Source organism: Eubalaena glacialis, chromosome 2 (genome assembly GCF_028564815.1).
Source record: "Eubalaena glacialis isolate mEubGla1 chromosome 2, mEubGla1.1.hap2.+ XY, whole genome shotgun sequence".
In the NCBI taxonomy this organism is placed as follows: domain Eukaryota; kingdom Metazoa; phylum Chordata; class Mammalia; order Artiodactyla; family Balaenidae; genus Eubalaena; species Eubalaena glacialis.
This window is the reverse complement of record NC_083717.1, coordinates 31,674,650-31,690,265: the sequence shown is the minus strand read 5'-3', so window position 1 is coordinate 31,690,265 and position 15,616 is coordinate 31,674,650. Positions and strand designations below refer to the sequence as shown.

General features: G+C 48.0%; 1 protein-coding gene and 1 non-coding gene across 3 annotated transcripts in view; both read right to left on the bottom strand.

Annotated features, from left to right (window-relative positions):
* ENTREP2 (endosomal transmembrane epsin interactor 2) overlaps positions 1 to 15,616 on the bottom strand; it is a 443,690-nt gene that overhangs the window by 295,962 nt on the left and 132,112 nt on the right. The window lies entirely within an intron of this gene.
* Positions 2,330 to 2,436, bottom strand: LOC133086072 (U6 spliceosomal RNA). The gene has a single exon (XR_009699855.1). It is a non-coding gene; the product is annotated as a U6 spliceosomal RNA (small nuclear RNA).

Below are 15,616 nucleotides of genomic sequence, written 5' to 3'. Positions count from 1 at the left end.
GGAGGGACTGTAGCACCAACAAGGTTGAAGTACGGATGTGCTGGACCTCAGACAAAGACCATGGAAGACAAAGCTGTGGACCGATGCTCACACCCCCGCCTCCATCCTCACAGAGGACCCATCTACTGGGGAGCCAATGCGTCCAACAAGCACTGCTTTCCCAGACCACCAGACCACCTTCACCTGGGGTGGCTGTGTGACCCCGTTTTGGCTAAAGAGATGCATGTGGAAGTCTGCCACAGGGCACTTTGAAGACTTTTTCTTCCCTGAAACAGGTGCTTTCTGTTTCCAGGTCTCGCTGCCCAGCAGACAGACATATGATGGGGATAGGAGGTCACCCTGCTGTAACCCTGAGACCAGAACCGTGGGGCAGAGCCCAATGCTGAAAGCAACAAGCAGAGAGGAGGAGGAGGAGCCCCAGTGGCTCCATGAGATGGGGAGAGGGTAGGATCAGCCTTTCTTTACGGTTCATATTGTTTCACTTCCGTCCTCATTCTCTATGGCTGTTGTGACAAATTACCGCAAAGTCAGCAGCTCAAAGCTACACAAATTTGTCATCTTACAGTTCTGTAGGTTAGAAGCCAGACACGGGTCTCACTAGGCCGAAATCAAGGTGCCAGTAGGGCTGCGCCCTTTTTGGAGGCTCTGGGATGAATCCGTTTCCTGGCCTTTTCCAGCTTCTTCCCACACTCCTTGGCTCACAGCCCCTTCCTCCATCTGCAAGACAGCTGTGTGGTCTCTCTCTGACCCCTCACCGTAGCCACATCTCCTTCCAGCTCTCCTCTTCTGTCTCCCTCTCCCACCTAGAAGTACCCTGGGCTCAGCCAGATAATGCCGGGCAATCTGTCTTCTCAAGGTCAGCTGATTAGCAACTTTAACTCCATCCACATCCCCTTTGCCGTGTAACCTAAAAGGTCCCCAGGATTAAGATGTGCACGTCTGTCGGGGGTGGTGGTGGTGGTGGCTATTATTCTGCCAACCACAAATTCTTACAATAAGCATAAACTCCTTCTGTAACTGGAAACACAAGTCAAATAATTTAAAACTATTTTTTAGGTTCCACATATCAGTGGAAACATACAGTATTTGTCTTTGTCTGACTTATTTCACTTAGCACAATACCCTCCAGGTCCAACCATGTTGTTACAAATGGCAAAACTTCATTCTTTTTTATGGCTGAGTAGTATTCCATTGTAGATACACACCACATCTTCTTTATCCATTCCTCTGTCGTTGGACATTTAGGTTGCTTCCATGTCCTGGCTACTGTAAATAGTGCTGCAATGAACATTGGGGTGAATATGTCCTTTCGAATTATGGGTTTTCTCTGGATACATGCCCCAGAGTGGGATTGCTGGATCATATGGCAACTCTATTTTTAGTTTTTTAAGGAACCTCCATACTGTTCTCCATAGTGGCTGCACCAATTTACATTCCCACCAACAGTGTAGGAGGGTTCCCTTTTCTCCACATGCTCGTCAACACTTGCTATTTCTTGTCTTTTTGACAATAGCCATTCTGTTAGGTGTGAGGTGATATCTCATTGTTGGGACCATGATCCAACAAATTAGAAAAGTAATCCAACTTTTGAAGCACACTGAATCAAGTAAGCCATCGAAGATTTCCGCAGAGAAAAGAAGCCGTTGTGGCTGGATGAGGCTGAAACACATCTAAGCACCTGTGCTACCCAGCAGACGTGCCTCCCCCTCACCAGACGCATGGTGAGGGGAGTTCTGAGCAGCACACAGCTTCATGATCTGCCAAGCTGAGGTCCCCTCACTACCACCCACTTCCCATCCCATCCAAAAAGTATCCAGGGGGCTTCCCTGGTGGCTCAGTGGTTAAGAATCCACCTGCCAATGCAGGGGACACTGGTTCGAGCCCTGGTCTGGGAAGATCCCACATGCGCAGAGCAACTAAGCCCATGTGCCACAACTACTGAGCCTGCGCTCTAGAGCCCGCGAGCCACAACTACTGAGCCCGCGAGCCACAACTACTGAAGCCTGCGCGCCTAGGGCCCATACTCCACAACAAGAGAAGCCACTGCAATGAGAAGCCCGCACACGCAACAAAGAGTAGCCCCCGCTCGCCGCAACTAGAGGAAGCCCACGTGCAGCAACGAAGACCCAATGCAGCCAAAAAATAAATTAAAAACAAAAACAAAAAAACTTATCCAGGTTCTTGAATAACTTTTTAGTTTCTTAAAGATAAGGCTAATGTAACTTCCAATTATTTAATTTTTCCATTTAATAAATATAGTAACAAGGTCCTTTCCTTTCTTTTATTGAGTTATAGTTGACCTACAATATTATATTTGTTTCAGGTGTACAAAAATATGGAACACTTCATGAATTTTCATATCATCCTTGCACAGGAGCCATGCTAATAATCTCAGTATCGTTCCAATTTTGGTACAGGTGCTGCTGAAGTGATCACAAGACCCTTTCCTTTCTAATTTTAAGCTACCAGGTGTGCTTGTAAAAACACTGGCCTGCAGGTGGATCGTTTTTCTGTCTGGACACAAGCCCTCCTTAAAACAGCACAAAGGGAGGAAACGACATCCCTCGTGAACAGTGGGGGCTTGCAGACGTGAAGTGAAGATACACAGTGGACATTCAGGAGTCCCTGCGGCTGACACCCGTCAGCCCTTCAGCCCTGACGTAGGGATGCTCCTGATACGGAATTCACCTCCTTCAGGAACCTCAGAATTGGTACCCGGGCACCAAGCAGGGCAGCTCTGACTGCCTGCTGTGGAAAGTTGGCCTGGGTCACAAAGTCCACTCTGTACTGTACCCTAAATGGCATTAGTGACTCTTTCCGCCAGTGCCCGGGCGTTGAGCGTTGATACGACCAATGTAATCGTATGCGTGATGCTCACAGGTAGGCAGAGAAACCATCAACAAATGAAAGTGTTCATCTCAAGGACCAAAAGAATGCAGAGCTCTATCTTTTCGAATCAGTAATGAAACAGTTCACATGCAAGCTTCTGAAAACTCTTTCCCATGATAACTTTTGCGTTGCCTCAGTAAAGCTGAAAATGAGACGGCTCAACCAGGAGGATCGGATTTAATCTCGCTTTCTCCATCCGCTTCTCCAGGTAGCTCACACTATTTGAAATTAGCTTTGGAAAAAGTAATCTGAAAACATCTTTGAAAATAGAAGATACACAAGTACAACATGGGTTTTCCAGAGATGATGACCTATGGACACTTAACTCCAAGAACACCATCCCCTTGTCCTCCCCCACCCCCAAGGCCCCCGAGGCCACCTGCAGACCGCACCCTCCCTGCTGGTCAGTAAAGGACAGCCTGGCCTCAAGGAGCTCAAGGCAGCAGACCCTCCGAGCCGCCCCCAAACGCGTGCACCTGGTCTCTGATTCTGAGGCTCGCTAGATCGAACAACACACCTGCTGGGAATTTTGGGGAAACACTCCTTCATGTAAAAACAAACACTGTTCATTTAGGAAATGGCTCAAAAGAGATAAGAGAGGATGTTATTACGGTCACTGCAGGATGGGCCAGATGAGAACGAGAACCGGACATTAAAGCGTAGTTGCCGAACTGGGCTTTTCCTTTCATCTAGGAAACTGATCTACCCCAACCAGAGGGGTCTGACTGAAGATGAGAAAGGAAAACACTGAGGTCCGGGGAAGCAGGGCAGCCTTCGCACAGGTCTGGAGTCTCCTGTGACATCTGAACGAGGATCAGAGGGGCAGGCAGCAGGTTGCAATGGCCTCCACGAAGGGACACATGTGAGCAGAGGCCCCGGGGAGGCCCGAGAGGGTGGACCGCCTCTGGGGAGATGGAAGACTGCAGCGCTGGCTGGACACAGGAGGGGCGGGGGAAGGAGACTGGCCGGTGAGATGCACACAAACACCGACAGCTCTCTACGTTCATGACATGCTGAACATGGGTCATGACCCCTTATTTATTCTACAGAACAGACACTCAGCAGCATAAGTTAGCAGTATGTCACTCATCCTCAAGGACCACTAAAGCACAGAAGATGAAAAATGACGAGAACTTTACTATTAGAGAAGAAAACAGATCTCATACCCACAACTACACTTTGAACCCATTACCAAAATGATGTGCTGACTTCGGACTCAAGACCTTTATTTACTATTTTTACCATCCTCAAAGATTCTGTATCACTTTATGGTTTAAGTAGCCAAACACTCTGTAGATTATTACACATGAGGAGGAGAGTTCTCCATCTTTTAAATGTACTTTCAATTATGGTGAAACCACTTGTATGAAGGAATGTTGACAGCTCTGAATAAGAAAAACCATCAGCATTTGCCCAAATGCCCATTCCCCCGGGTGGCTCCCAGCAAGCCCCAGTGACCCCGTCACAATTCCCCTGGGGCCTGGAAAGAGCACGAGGGTCCCTGGGTACAGGGCTGATGTGCTGAGGACAAGAAGGTGGCAGCTCCGAGATCTCAGCCCTCACCTGGCAGGGCCACAGGATTTCTTCACATCTCCACACCCGCTTCTGCCTCATTCCATAAAAGTCTCTGGGACCAGGCCAGCCACTGGCTCAGCTGAACATCCTGCAAATCCAACACACGGACCACTCAGGCGGTCACCACCAGAGCTGACCGGGGGCCATGGGACGCCAATGAGGGGCTGGTAAAAAGTTGGGAACGTCCAACCAAGGAGGAGGAAAATGGGCCAGGGCAGCTGTGGACGATGTGGCGTGACTGGGCAGAAAAGCTGGTTCAGGAACAGCCGGGCAGCTCCCCCTGCCCACCCCAGGAAGGTCCTCACCGTCTGTGAGGGACCGAGATTGCACGCTGGACCCTGCAGGCATCCCTCGAGGGGCCCCCGTCCAGTCCATCCCATGCCAGTGCCCTGAGAAGGTCTGCTCCCCGGGAGACCCGCTCACTGGCAATGCTGGCCTGGAGGCAATGCTCAAATAGACAATTACAAAGCTTAGTCTTCATTTAAGGGTTTTAAAAAGCGTTTCTTGAAAAAAACAGATAAGTTCTAAAATATGAAATGCCTGTTTTTTTATATTGTTACCTTGGCTCCTTTGAAATGCGTATTTTCTAGCTTCATCTTGTAGACTTTCCGACAGAGACAACTCTCAAATAACTCCCTAAACCCAGACTGGAAGGGTATAATACACATTTCATTTACACCAATGCACACACACGTAGTGGCTTAAGGTTGTCGCTGGCTGTTTGCTTTTCAGCAGCCCTGAGTCAGGAGCTGATGGACCCACACTGTCCCAACGCCCACTTCCACGCAGGCAACGTGGGCAAGCGGATGGCGGGAAACCCCAGGCCGCAGGGATTTTGAGCAAGAAGTAACCAGAACAGGTAACCCAAGACCCTCAGCTGCCAGGAGCCTTGGAAACACCAGGGGGAGGGGGGGGCCCTCTTGTCACCCTGCGACACAACCAACTTTGGCTAAGAAGACGCTGAACCTGGAACACAGATGACCTTTGTGCTCTAACATTGCATTTTTCTAAGTGGACTCTGACATCAGGGTCCCTCACGCTGCACCAAACGCAAGTCCTACCTGCCTCGGCTTCAGAAAGCAGATCCTAAGAAGAAGGAAGGAAATGCTGCTGCTGTTCGGAGGGCGTTTGTCCATCCGCCAGACGTGGGTGCCGCTCCCCAAGCTCCCCACCTCCTCCTGTCTTCGTTCCTTAAACACTTTACTACCGGGAGCTATCACCTCTCAACTATAGAACCGTTTCTTTCATCTAAAGGAATGTATTTAAGGGGTGCCTCACATAACACTCAAAGACAAACCCCCAAAGCAAGCAGGGGGTAAGAGGACGGGGCAGTCATGCCCCATGAGAAGGGGAGGCGGCCGGAAGTGGGAGCGGCCGGAAGGGGGGCGGCCGGAAGTAGGGGCGGCATGAAGTAGGGGCGGCAGGAAGGGGGGCGGCAGGAAGAGGGGGCAGCTGGAAGGGTCAGCAGGACCTAAAGCCAGGGGCCGGGTCAGGCTGGAGGAGCAGCAGGAAAAGTGAGCAGAAATGGGTGGAACAGTCGAGAGGGGCCAAAAGGAAATTAACTGGAGGACAAAGACCCAAACAATAAGCCCAGAGGAAAGGAACCGCGCCCCACCCCCCTTCCTCCCAGCCTTGTGACAGTCAGCGGGGGTACTGACCGCACACAACAGAAGGATGGGACCAGAAATATCCCGGGTTTTAAATGCCAGGTCAATGCTACACCAAGGGACCCCTGAGAAGACAGCCAAGGTCACCAGCTGTCACCAGACAGGACAGTGCTGGGAGAGAAAACTTAGCAACGTCCCCAAAGGCAGAGGTCACAGTGCTTTCATGTCCAGCCGACACTTTCATAACTGTGTCCTCAGAGTGGGGGTGGGCATGGAGGGGTCACTGCAGTTCAAGTCTATTTACAAACCTCCCCTGTCTTCGGAGGGACTAAAAACACACATTGACCTGAGAGGTTAACCATGGGTGTTTGGCCCTGGCTTCAAAACACAGGCAACACTCAGTCCTGCTGAGTGGAATCTTCGCAAGGGTCCATGGACTCCACCTCTGGGAAGCAGACACCCAGGGAGGGGACTGGTGGCTCTGTCCCAGGGCCACACAGAAGGGACAGGCCTTGGCTGATGCTCCAGGCCGCCTTTGTGTCCAGTTTTGACAGTAATACATCCTCCAGGAAGGATGTGGTGAAAACACAGAAAAGAATAAAGGAAATAATATCCATCACCCCCTGGAGATAACCACTGTTCATGTTTTGACCTGGTTCCATTCAGGCGTTTTTTTTCCTGCACACATGCATTGTGCAAAATTGGAATTCTACTGTAGCAGGAATCTTGCTGTGTTTGTTTAACATAACATGAGGATTCCCCCAGGCCACTGAATATTCTTTGAAAATATGCTTTTAATGGCCATATAATTTAGAAATGACTACTATAACCATTCTGCTATTGCTAGAGATTCAGGTGGCTTCCAATTTCCAACTAAGATAAATAAAGCCACAGTGAGTATCCTCACACATACATTTTATTGATATCCCTGATTTTAGTATAAACCCTTCAAAAGAGGATGACTGGGTCAAAGGGTATAAACATTTGTTTCCCACAAGATTACACCCACTGACATTGCCTCCAGTGGGTATGAGAGTATTTAGCCTCCTGTATGCTGGCCCACACTGAGGATAAATATTTGAAAGACCTTTCACCAGTTTGGTGGAAAAGGAAGGAAGGAAGGAAGGGAGGGAGGGAAGAAGAAGTGTTTTAATTTGCATTTCTCTGATTATTTGTGGGGTTCATCACTTTTCTGTTTATTTGCCTTTCATATTTCTTCAGTGACATGCCTACTAGAGTTTGTTGCAGACTTTTTCCATCTGATGGTAATGTGTTCCTATTGATTTATGACTGCTTTTAGTATAATAAGGATGGATTGGCAGGTAGACAGTGTTATGTCCTGACTTGCCAATTCTGGTGAGGCACACAGGATGCTAATGCATTTGTGGTCAGCTGTTTCAATCTTTCCCTTATTATGTCTTCCACGCAAGTAGAGTGTCATGGTCCTTCAGCCGGGAATCCAACCCCAGCTCCCCCACTGCATGACCCCCTCTTTGCCTCAATTTCCTTGATTGAAAAAGGAAGATAATGAGAGTGCATTCACTACATGAGGTCAGTATGTGGCAGACAATCTGGTAGCTGGCCCTGAACGACCCATCTCCTGGTGTTCACATGGAACCCCTTCAGGTCCAGCCTGAAGAGTGCCCAGGGGCCTGCCCACAGCCTCCGAGTGAGCTTGGAACACAGGTCCTCCTGCCCTCCCCGGGCGGCACCTCGAGATGACGCAGCCCCGGCTGACACCTTCACTGCACCCTGGGAGACCCTGACCCGAGGACCCGGACAAGCCGTGCCCAGATTCTGACCCACAGAAACTGTGACGTACGAGCGTTGGTTGTTTTCAGCTGCTAAGTCTAGGGGTGGTTTTTTATGCAGCAGGAGATAACTAACACATGATACACAGAAAGTACTCAGAAGAGTGCCTGTGGCAGATTGCAAAATAGTCTAGCACATGGCCACTCCTCCCGTGAAAAGACGGAGTCCTTCTCCCCGCCTGGAGCTGGGCTTGACTGTTAACTTGCTTGGACCAAGAAAGCAGAGGCACAGGTGAGGCAGAGACCTGAAAGGCACCTGCATACCAGAGTTTGCCCTCTTGCTACTCTCAGAACCCACCACCACCCTGCGAAGGAGCTCCCCTGCAGGGCTGAGACCATGTGGCCAAGTGACCCCTGATGTGCCCCCAGCTGACAACCAGCTCCACTAGACGTGCAGGAGGCCATTCCTGCAGACCCCTGAGTGGGTCCAACTAGAGAGCCACCCGGCTACACCCAGCCCACATTCCCACCCCAACTCACGGGCTGAATGAGTTGCTGTTGGGAAGTTCCGGGGTGGTTTGTCATGCAACACTTGCTGACTGACAGAGCTGCCATTCTCATTACCACTACTGTTATTCTCTTGGGATCAATTAGACGGCCACTCATATTTCTTAGCAGTGCATTTATGCTTCTACTTTTTACGTTATCCACTGGAAACTTACTGTGGTGTATGATGCTAGGTGAGGACCTAACTTAATGTTCTGCCACTCAGCCAGTGCTCCTCTCTGCACAAAACTGCAGTACCTTGTTTTCATATATTAGAATCTAGAGGATTGTAGGATATCATTTCCATTCATCACTTCTATTTGTATATTAGCAAACCTTGAACCAACACCATATGAGTTCTGTTTTAATTTGGGCCAGGATACTATTATATGCTCTTCTGTTGGGGCACGCCAGGACAAACTCTCATTAATCCAACTGCAGGGAAGGTGTCAGAGAAGAACAGGGATATGAATCTAGGACCAGCAGGTGGAAGAGGTGGAGACAGTTGCCGTTACCTGAGGGAGGACCCCAAGGCACTGTCCTCTGAAATCAACACTAAACCCATTCCAAGTCTCTCCATCAGTCAGCGGTCAAACCCCACAGGCTCTCTCCATGGGCAGCACCAGGCACTGTAGGGGGATGGGCAGGGTGCAGGCAGAGATGGCACAAGGCCTGCTCTCCATGCTCACAACCTTATGGGGGTCAGTCCCACACAAAACCTCTGCGGATCGTATTTCAAATACACACAAACACAAACTAACACAATACAAGCAACTTAATGGCTAAGGGGAGCTTAGGAGTCCCTGAGGGCAATCATGGAGGACTTCCTGGAGGAGGGTTTTCAGATTTTTGAGGCATAAGATTTAGCAAAGAGAGGGTGTGTGCAAAGGCAGCAAGCAGGAAGGAATAACTCATGTACAGTGAGCAGATTTCCATGGTTAGAGCAGAAAGTCTGAACAGATACACTAAGAAGTGAGTTTGATGAAGAGATAAGAATCAATTTGGTTGGGGGATCATTCAACGTTAGGTCTTCAAAACAAGTGGGCAAACAATGTTTTGTTAGGTAACATGGGAAGAGACCATAGGTGGAGCACTGACCCCTCTGCTATTGAAACAGTCTGTCATGGACACAGCATCCCCAAACCACTCCAAGACCTGCCTTCCCCAGATCTCTTAGGAAGTGGCAAGAGACGGATCTCAAAGGCCAGGAGGTGTCACAGCCAGTGCAACTCCCAGCAGCAGAGATACAAGAGGCCAGCACGCTTGGCTGTCCATGTCCAGTCACTGATTCTTAGTAGAGAGCAGCCGTGGGTAGGCTAAGAAACTGACTTCTTGGCTTCCTTACATTGTGGTGAATATCAGCTTTGATCCTAAAAGTTTAGAAATTAAAACGTGAAAATGAGTGGAGCCCTGATCTACGGGACCTGCTCACGGCCCTGAGGTCAGTAAGGGCACAAACCCTTCCCCGGTCTTTCATCCCTGGCAGACCTCCCACCCTGGGAAGCAGCTGTACCGTTCAAGACAGTGGCCCCGGCCCCGAGGCTTTGCGGGAAATCTGCACCAGAATTGACTCAGGCACTCGGGGCAGAGGCGCCAAAGGGGTCAGAGCGAGCCCTGAGCCCTGATTAATGCCCGTCCTGTGGGTGCTGACACCAGGGCCCAATTCTGCTGCCGTGTGCTTCACTGCGCCTGTTCTTATGTATCCCTGTGACTGTATTCATGGGTTAAGAGCAGAGGTTGTTCTGGCCAAGCTCCCCTCCTCTCTTCGTGTCCCCATGGACCCTTGTCCCCTCCCTACCAATCAGCAAGAGGCAGGTACACCTGAGACATGCCCCAGGGGCTCCTCAGAACCCAGATCTTCAGTCTGACTTTGTTTCCCACCAACGTGGACCACACAAACCCTGAACTCCATGCAGCAAGCTGGCAGCCAGACAGGGACCTCTCGCCCGTAACCTGTGGGTGGGGGGAGTGGCTTTCCCATACCTGAACGAAGGGGGTGTCTGGTCTCAGCCCCAAAGCGTAGGCCCTGAGCCCGGAGTCGGAGCCTCAGGCACCACAGAGCAGGACAGCAATCCGAGCCCACCCAAGCCCCTGCCCAGCCTTGGAGGCGTCCCCAGGAGTGAGCCAAGGTCATGGTCACCCCTCCTCTGGACCCCAGGTCTGCCCAACTTCTCCCAGTGCCGTAATGTTTAAACGACCAGAGCTAGGAATACACTTTCATATAAAAAGGGCAAACTCCCTACTGAGGGTGACGACTATGTAATACAATGTTTTCTCTGGCTCTTACTCTTGTTCACTTTCTCTTGATTCTTAAGGAAGACACCCCTTTTCTTTCATGCAGCAGTATGTTTTTTTCTTAGATGCCACAGTACTTTTTCTCAGCTTGCTCTTCCTCAAACAAAGAGCCTCGTCCATACCCGCGCTTACTGTACCCGGAGTTGTGGATTTTCAAAGGTGTCTGCACTTACACTTTCCCAGGTATGGGGCCAGGGCACCCAGGGCCTCTGTCTCTGGTACATTCGATCGACAGGGGTCCCAAGAAACTGCCGTCTCCACCACTCGCTGTGCGGTGCACAGCCGGCCTCCACCCACCACTGTTCTTCTGGCCAACCCAGCCCTGGTTCTTCTGGCCAACCCAGGAGTTTGCTCAGCATGTAAGCTCGAAACAAACTAGAATGATGGGGAGGGAGGGACATGCTACGCTGGGGTGATAGCACCATAAAATTGTTGCTGCAACATTCCCTAGGCGAGAACGGTGAGCCCCCATCATCCTCCCGGGGGCCAGGTGCACTGTGCCAGGGGGTGAAGGGAGCTGGGCAGAACCGCTGGCCTCATTAGGTACTCTTCACCGTTACTATAAGAAACAGTCATTTCTTAAGTTTTCATAGGTACAGTATGTTAATCAAACTAGAAGTCATACATTAGGGTATGTGAGGATTATCATGATGACCAAGGACTTATCACCCCACAGAGAATGGCGTTCAGACCGGTTAAGGGACGTGGGTGGAGTGGCAAGGCCAGGAGGTGGTGAAGCCGGGGTCCCACGGAAACTTGGCTTTCCCCAGTGACTCACCCCCCGCACCTGTGCAGCAAGGCTCTCGGCCAAGGAAGGTGACGGGCCCCCTGCCCTTGCTCTGTGCTGAGGAATCCAACCTTTGTGCGGTGTCTTCTGTTAACACAATTCTCAATTCAGTCCCTGGATTGGCACAAATGCCATCAGAGCCACGTTAATATGTGACCAGCCTTCATCAAAAGTTGTAAAGTGATCTACTTTCCAATCTTAAGTATAAATACCTAAAGACAATGGCTTCAGACTAACCATTCAATTCCAAAAAAAAGGAAACCATCCACGTGTCAGTTGCAATTCTTAAATTAGCATGTCTAACTAGCGTCAAGTCATTGACATATTTGAGATATTTAGCAATTACAAAAAGATTGTCAGGCTTCTTCTAAGCTAAAACCTCTACACACTCACTGGAAAACTACAGACGCTGGCTGACCACCAGGTGAGGAGCGAACGTCCAAGCCACCAGCCTCACTTTCCCAATTCATAAGCATTTGGTGGTGAATAACACCTAGAAGTTAAGTCTTCTTAGGAGCCCTAAATTGACAAGAAATAAAGCTACTCAGTTTTTCAATTATTTTCTGATCTCTTTCTAGCTTTCACTTAATGGAAAAACTTGTCAAGTTACAACTTTATGTGCTTTGCTCTACAGCATTTATTTTCTACAAATGGGATTTTCTCAAGACAATAACTATATTGACAACACTAGGCTGATTGCAAGAAATGTGTTTTTACCTATTTTCATGAATGTTGGACATGCTTGATGCTGTCCTATTTTGTAAATTTACTCCCTTGTATTGTCACAGAAAACCCCGCTATCCTTTATTTCCCTTCATTTTATAAATGCCAACTTTATTTAATTCAACTGTCACATAAGTTTGTTAGCCAAATGTAATAGTTGAGACTGTGCTCCAAGTCAAGGCTTATACCAGTATCAAAAAAATCAGAAAACATGAGTTGGTTCCCCCCCCAATTTTTTTTAAATTAATTAATTTATTTTTGGCTGTGTTGGGTCCTCGTTGCTGCACGCGGGCTTTCTCTAGTTGCGGTCAGCGGGGGCTACTCTTCGTTGCAGTGCGCGGGCTTCTCATTGCGGTGGCTTCTCTTGTTGTGGAGCATGGGTTCTAGGCATGCGGGCTTCAGTAGTTGTGGCACACGGTCTCAGCAGCTGTGGCTTGCGGGCTCTAGAGCGCAGGCTCAGTAGTTGTGGCGCACGGGCTTACTTGCTCCTCAGCATGTGGGATCTTCCCAGACCAGGGCTCAAACCCATGTCCTCTGCGCTGGCAGGCGGATTCCTAACCACTGTACCGCCAGGGAAGTCCCCCCCACCCAACATTTTTGATGATCCAAAAGTATACCAATATTTTACCCCAAATGAACTAATTATTCATTTGCTGGGGTTTTTTAAAATTGTAGTAAAGTACATAGAACACAAAATTTACCATCTTAATCGTTTTTAGGTTACGGTTCAGGGGCGTTAACTCCATTCACATTACAATCTCCAGAACGCTTTTCATCTTGTAAAACTGAAACTCTGTCTCCTTTAAAGAACAACTTCCCATCCCCTCCCCCCACCACGGCCCCTGGCAGCCACCAGTGTGGCTTTCTGTGTCTGAATTCGACTCCTCTAGGTACTTGTGTAAATGGAATTGTACAGTATTTACCCATTTGTGATTGGTTTATTTCAGCTAGCATAACGTCCTCAAGGTTCATCCAAGTTGGAACACGTGCCAGAATTCCCTTCCTTTTTAAAGGCTGAATAATATTCCATTGTTTGTAAAGACCGCATTTTGTTTACCCATTCATCTGCTTATGGACACTTGGGTTGCTTCCACCTTTTGTTATTGTGAATAATGCTGCTATGAACATGGGTGTGCAAATAAATATCTCTTCGAGTCTCTGCTTTCAATTCTTTTGGGTGTATACTCAGAATTGGAATCGCTGGCTCATATGGTAATTCTGTAATATTTTAAGGCTCCCATGCTGTTTTTCATTTGGTATTCTTAATAATACAACTGGATAGAGGGCAAGTGATGGCCAAGTGACTAGCGTACTCAGCGAGTTCTTGGGACCACTAAGAGTTCCATCACTACCTTTTTGGCAAAGCAACCCTTTTCTTTGGGGTGTGACCCCTTGTGTCCCAAATGCAGGCAGGCACTGGGTAAATGGTGGCTGCAGCTCATCATGGTAAAGAAGAAATTCCAACCAATTAGAGCCCTTTACAATAAAACAGATACAGAATTCTAATAGATATATAGTTTCTAATCCTCTTTGATAGTTTTTTAAAATAATGAAGAGTAGAAAATTCTGGTTAAAAGTGATAACTTGACCTTCTCCACCTCTATTCTGCCCCAAAACCTCACAGGCACAGAGCCCCAGGGACAGGAGATGGGTAAATGTGACCCTGGGTAAGAGGATCCAACACATGTTTAAAGCCTAAACACAGACACGAGAGGGTAAGCTGGCAGCTGCGGGGGATGGGAGGGGGAGGTGGAGGCACGGGCTGACCCCTTGCAGAGTTCAGGAGGCTGTGGGGTCTGAGCCACCAGGAATCTGGAAGGCAGGCTGCGGGGTGCCCACTGGGCTGAGGGCACGTGTAGAAATAGGGGATGTGTCCTTGAGCGCCCAGGGCTGAGAGGAAGCCTGGGCGCAGGGACTGACCTTCAGCAGGCTGGAGGAGGCTGCTTGGGGGATGGGATTGTTCCAAAACAGGGTTGTGGTGCTGGTCACCCAACTGCATCATTTACTAAAAACCATTGAGATGGACACTTACAATGAATCAATGGTGTAGCCTGTAAACCGTATCTGAATCAAACTTTAAAATAGATCGATAACCACAAATATATAGATGATCAAAATACTGAGACACCATCGACTGACAAATTTTAGATTTTTTTTCCTGCTACCCAGTGAACAATGAGTCTGAGAACAAGACAAAGTCAGTTATAAAAATGAAGAAATGATAACTGTACATGATCCAGCAATCCCACTTCTGGGTATACACCCCAAAGAATTGAAAGCAGGGACTTGAAAAGATATTTGAACACCCACGTTTATAGCAGCATTTTATTCACAACAGCTGAAGGCTAGAAACAACCCAAGCGTCCATCAACAGACGAATGGATAAGCCAAGTATGGTCTACGTATACAACGAAATATTTTTCAGCCTTAAAGAGGAAGGAAATGCTGACATGTGCTACAGTGTGGATGAACCTGCGGGACACCATGCTGAGTGAAACACGCCAGTCACAAAAGAACTAATACTGTTTGATCCCATTTCTTTGAGGTCCCCGGAGCAATCAAATTCATAGAGATGGAAAGTCCAGTGGTGGTTCCCAGGGACTGGAGGGAGGGGAGAATGGGATGTGAGTGTTTAATGGGTGCAGGGTGTCAGTTCTGCAAGATGAGAAAGGCCTGGAAAGGTAATGGCTGCACAGCAATGTGAATGTAGTGTTTTTTTATTGTTATTATTTTTATTCGAGTATGGTTGCTTTACAATGTTGTGTTAGCCTCCACTAAACAACAGAATGAATCAGCCATATACATACAGGCATCCCCTCCCATTTAGGTCACCACAGTGCATTACATAGAGTTCCCTGTGCTATACAGTAGGTTCCCATCAGTTGTCTATTTTATGCAGATGGAGAGATACACCAATTTCTTGGATTGGAAGAATCAATATTGTGAAAATGACTATACTACCCAAAGCAATCTACAGATTCAGTGCAATCCCTATCAAATTACCAATGGCATTTTTCACAGAACTAGAACAAAAAATTTTACAATTTGTATGGAAACACAAAAGACACCGAATAGCCAAAGCAATCTTGAGAAAGAAAAACGGAGCTGGAGGAGTCAGGGTCCCTGACTTCAGACTATACTACAAAGCTACAGTAATCTAGACAGTATGGGATTGGCATAAAAACAGAAATATAGATCAGTGAATCTAGTTTTTAAAAAACATTTTCTTGAAGTATAGCTGATTTACAAAGTTGTGTTAATTTCTGCTATACAGCAAAGTGATTGTTTTATATATTATGTGTATATATATGTATATATATATATATATATATATATATATATACATATATATACTTTTTCATATTGTTTTCCATTATGGTTTATCACAGGATATTGAATATAGTTCCCCGTGCTATACAGTAGGACCTTGTTGTTCATCCATC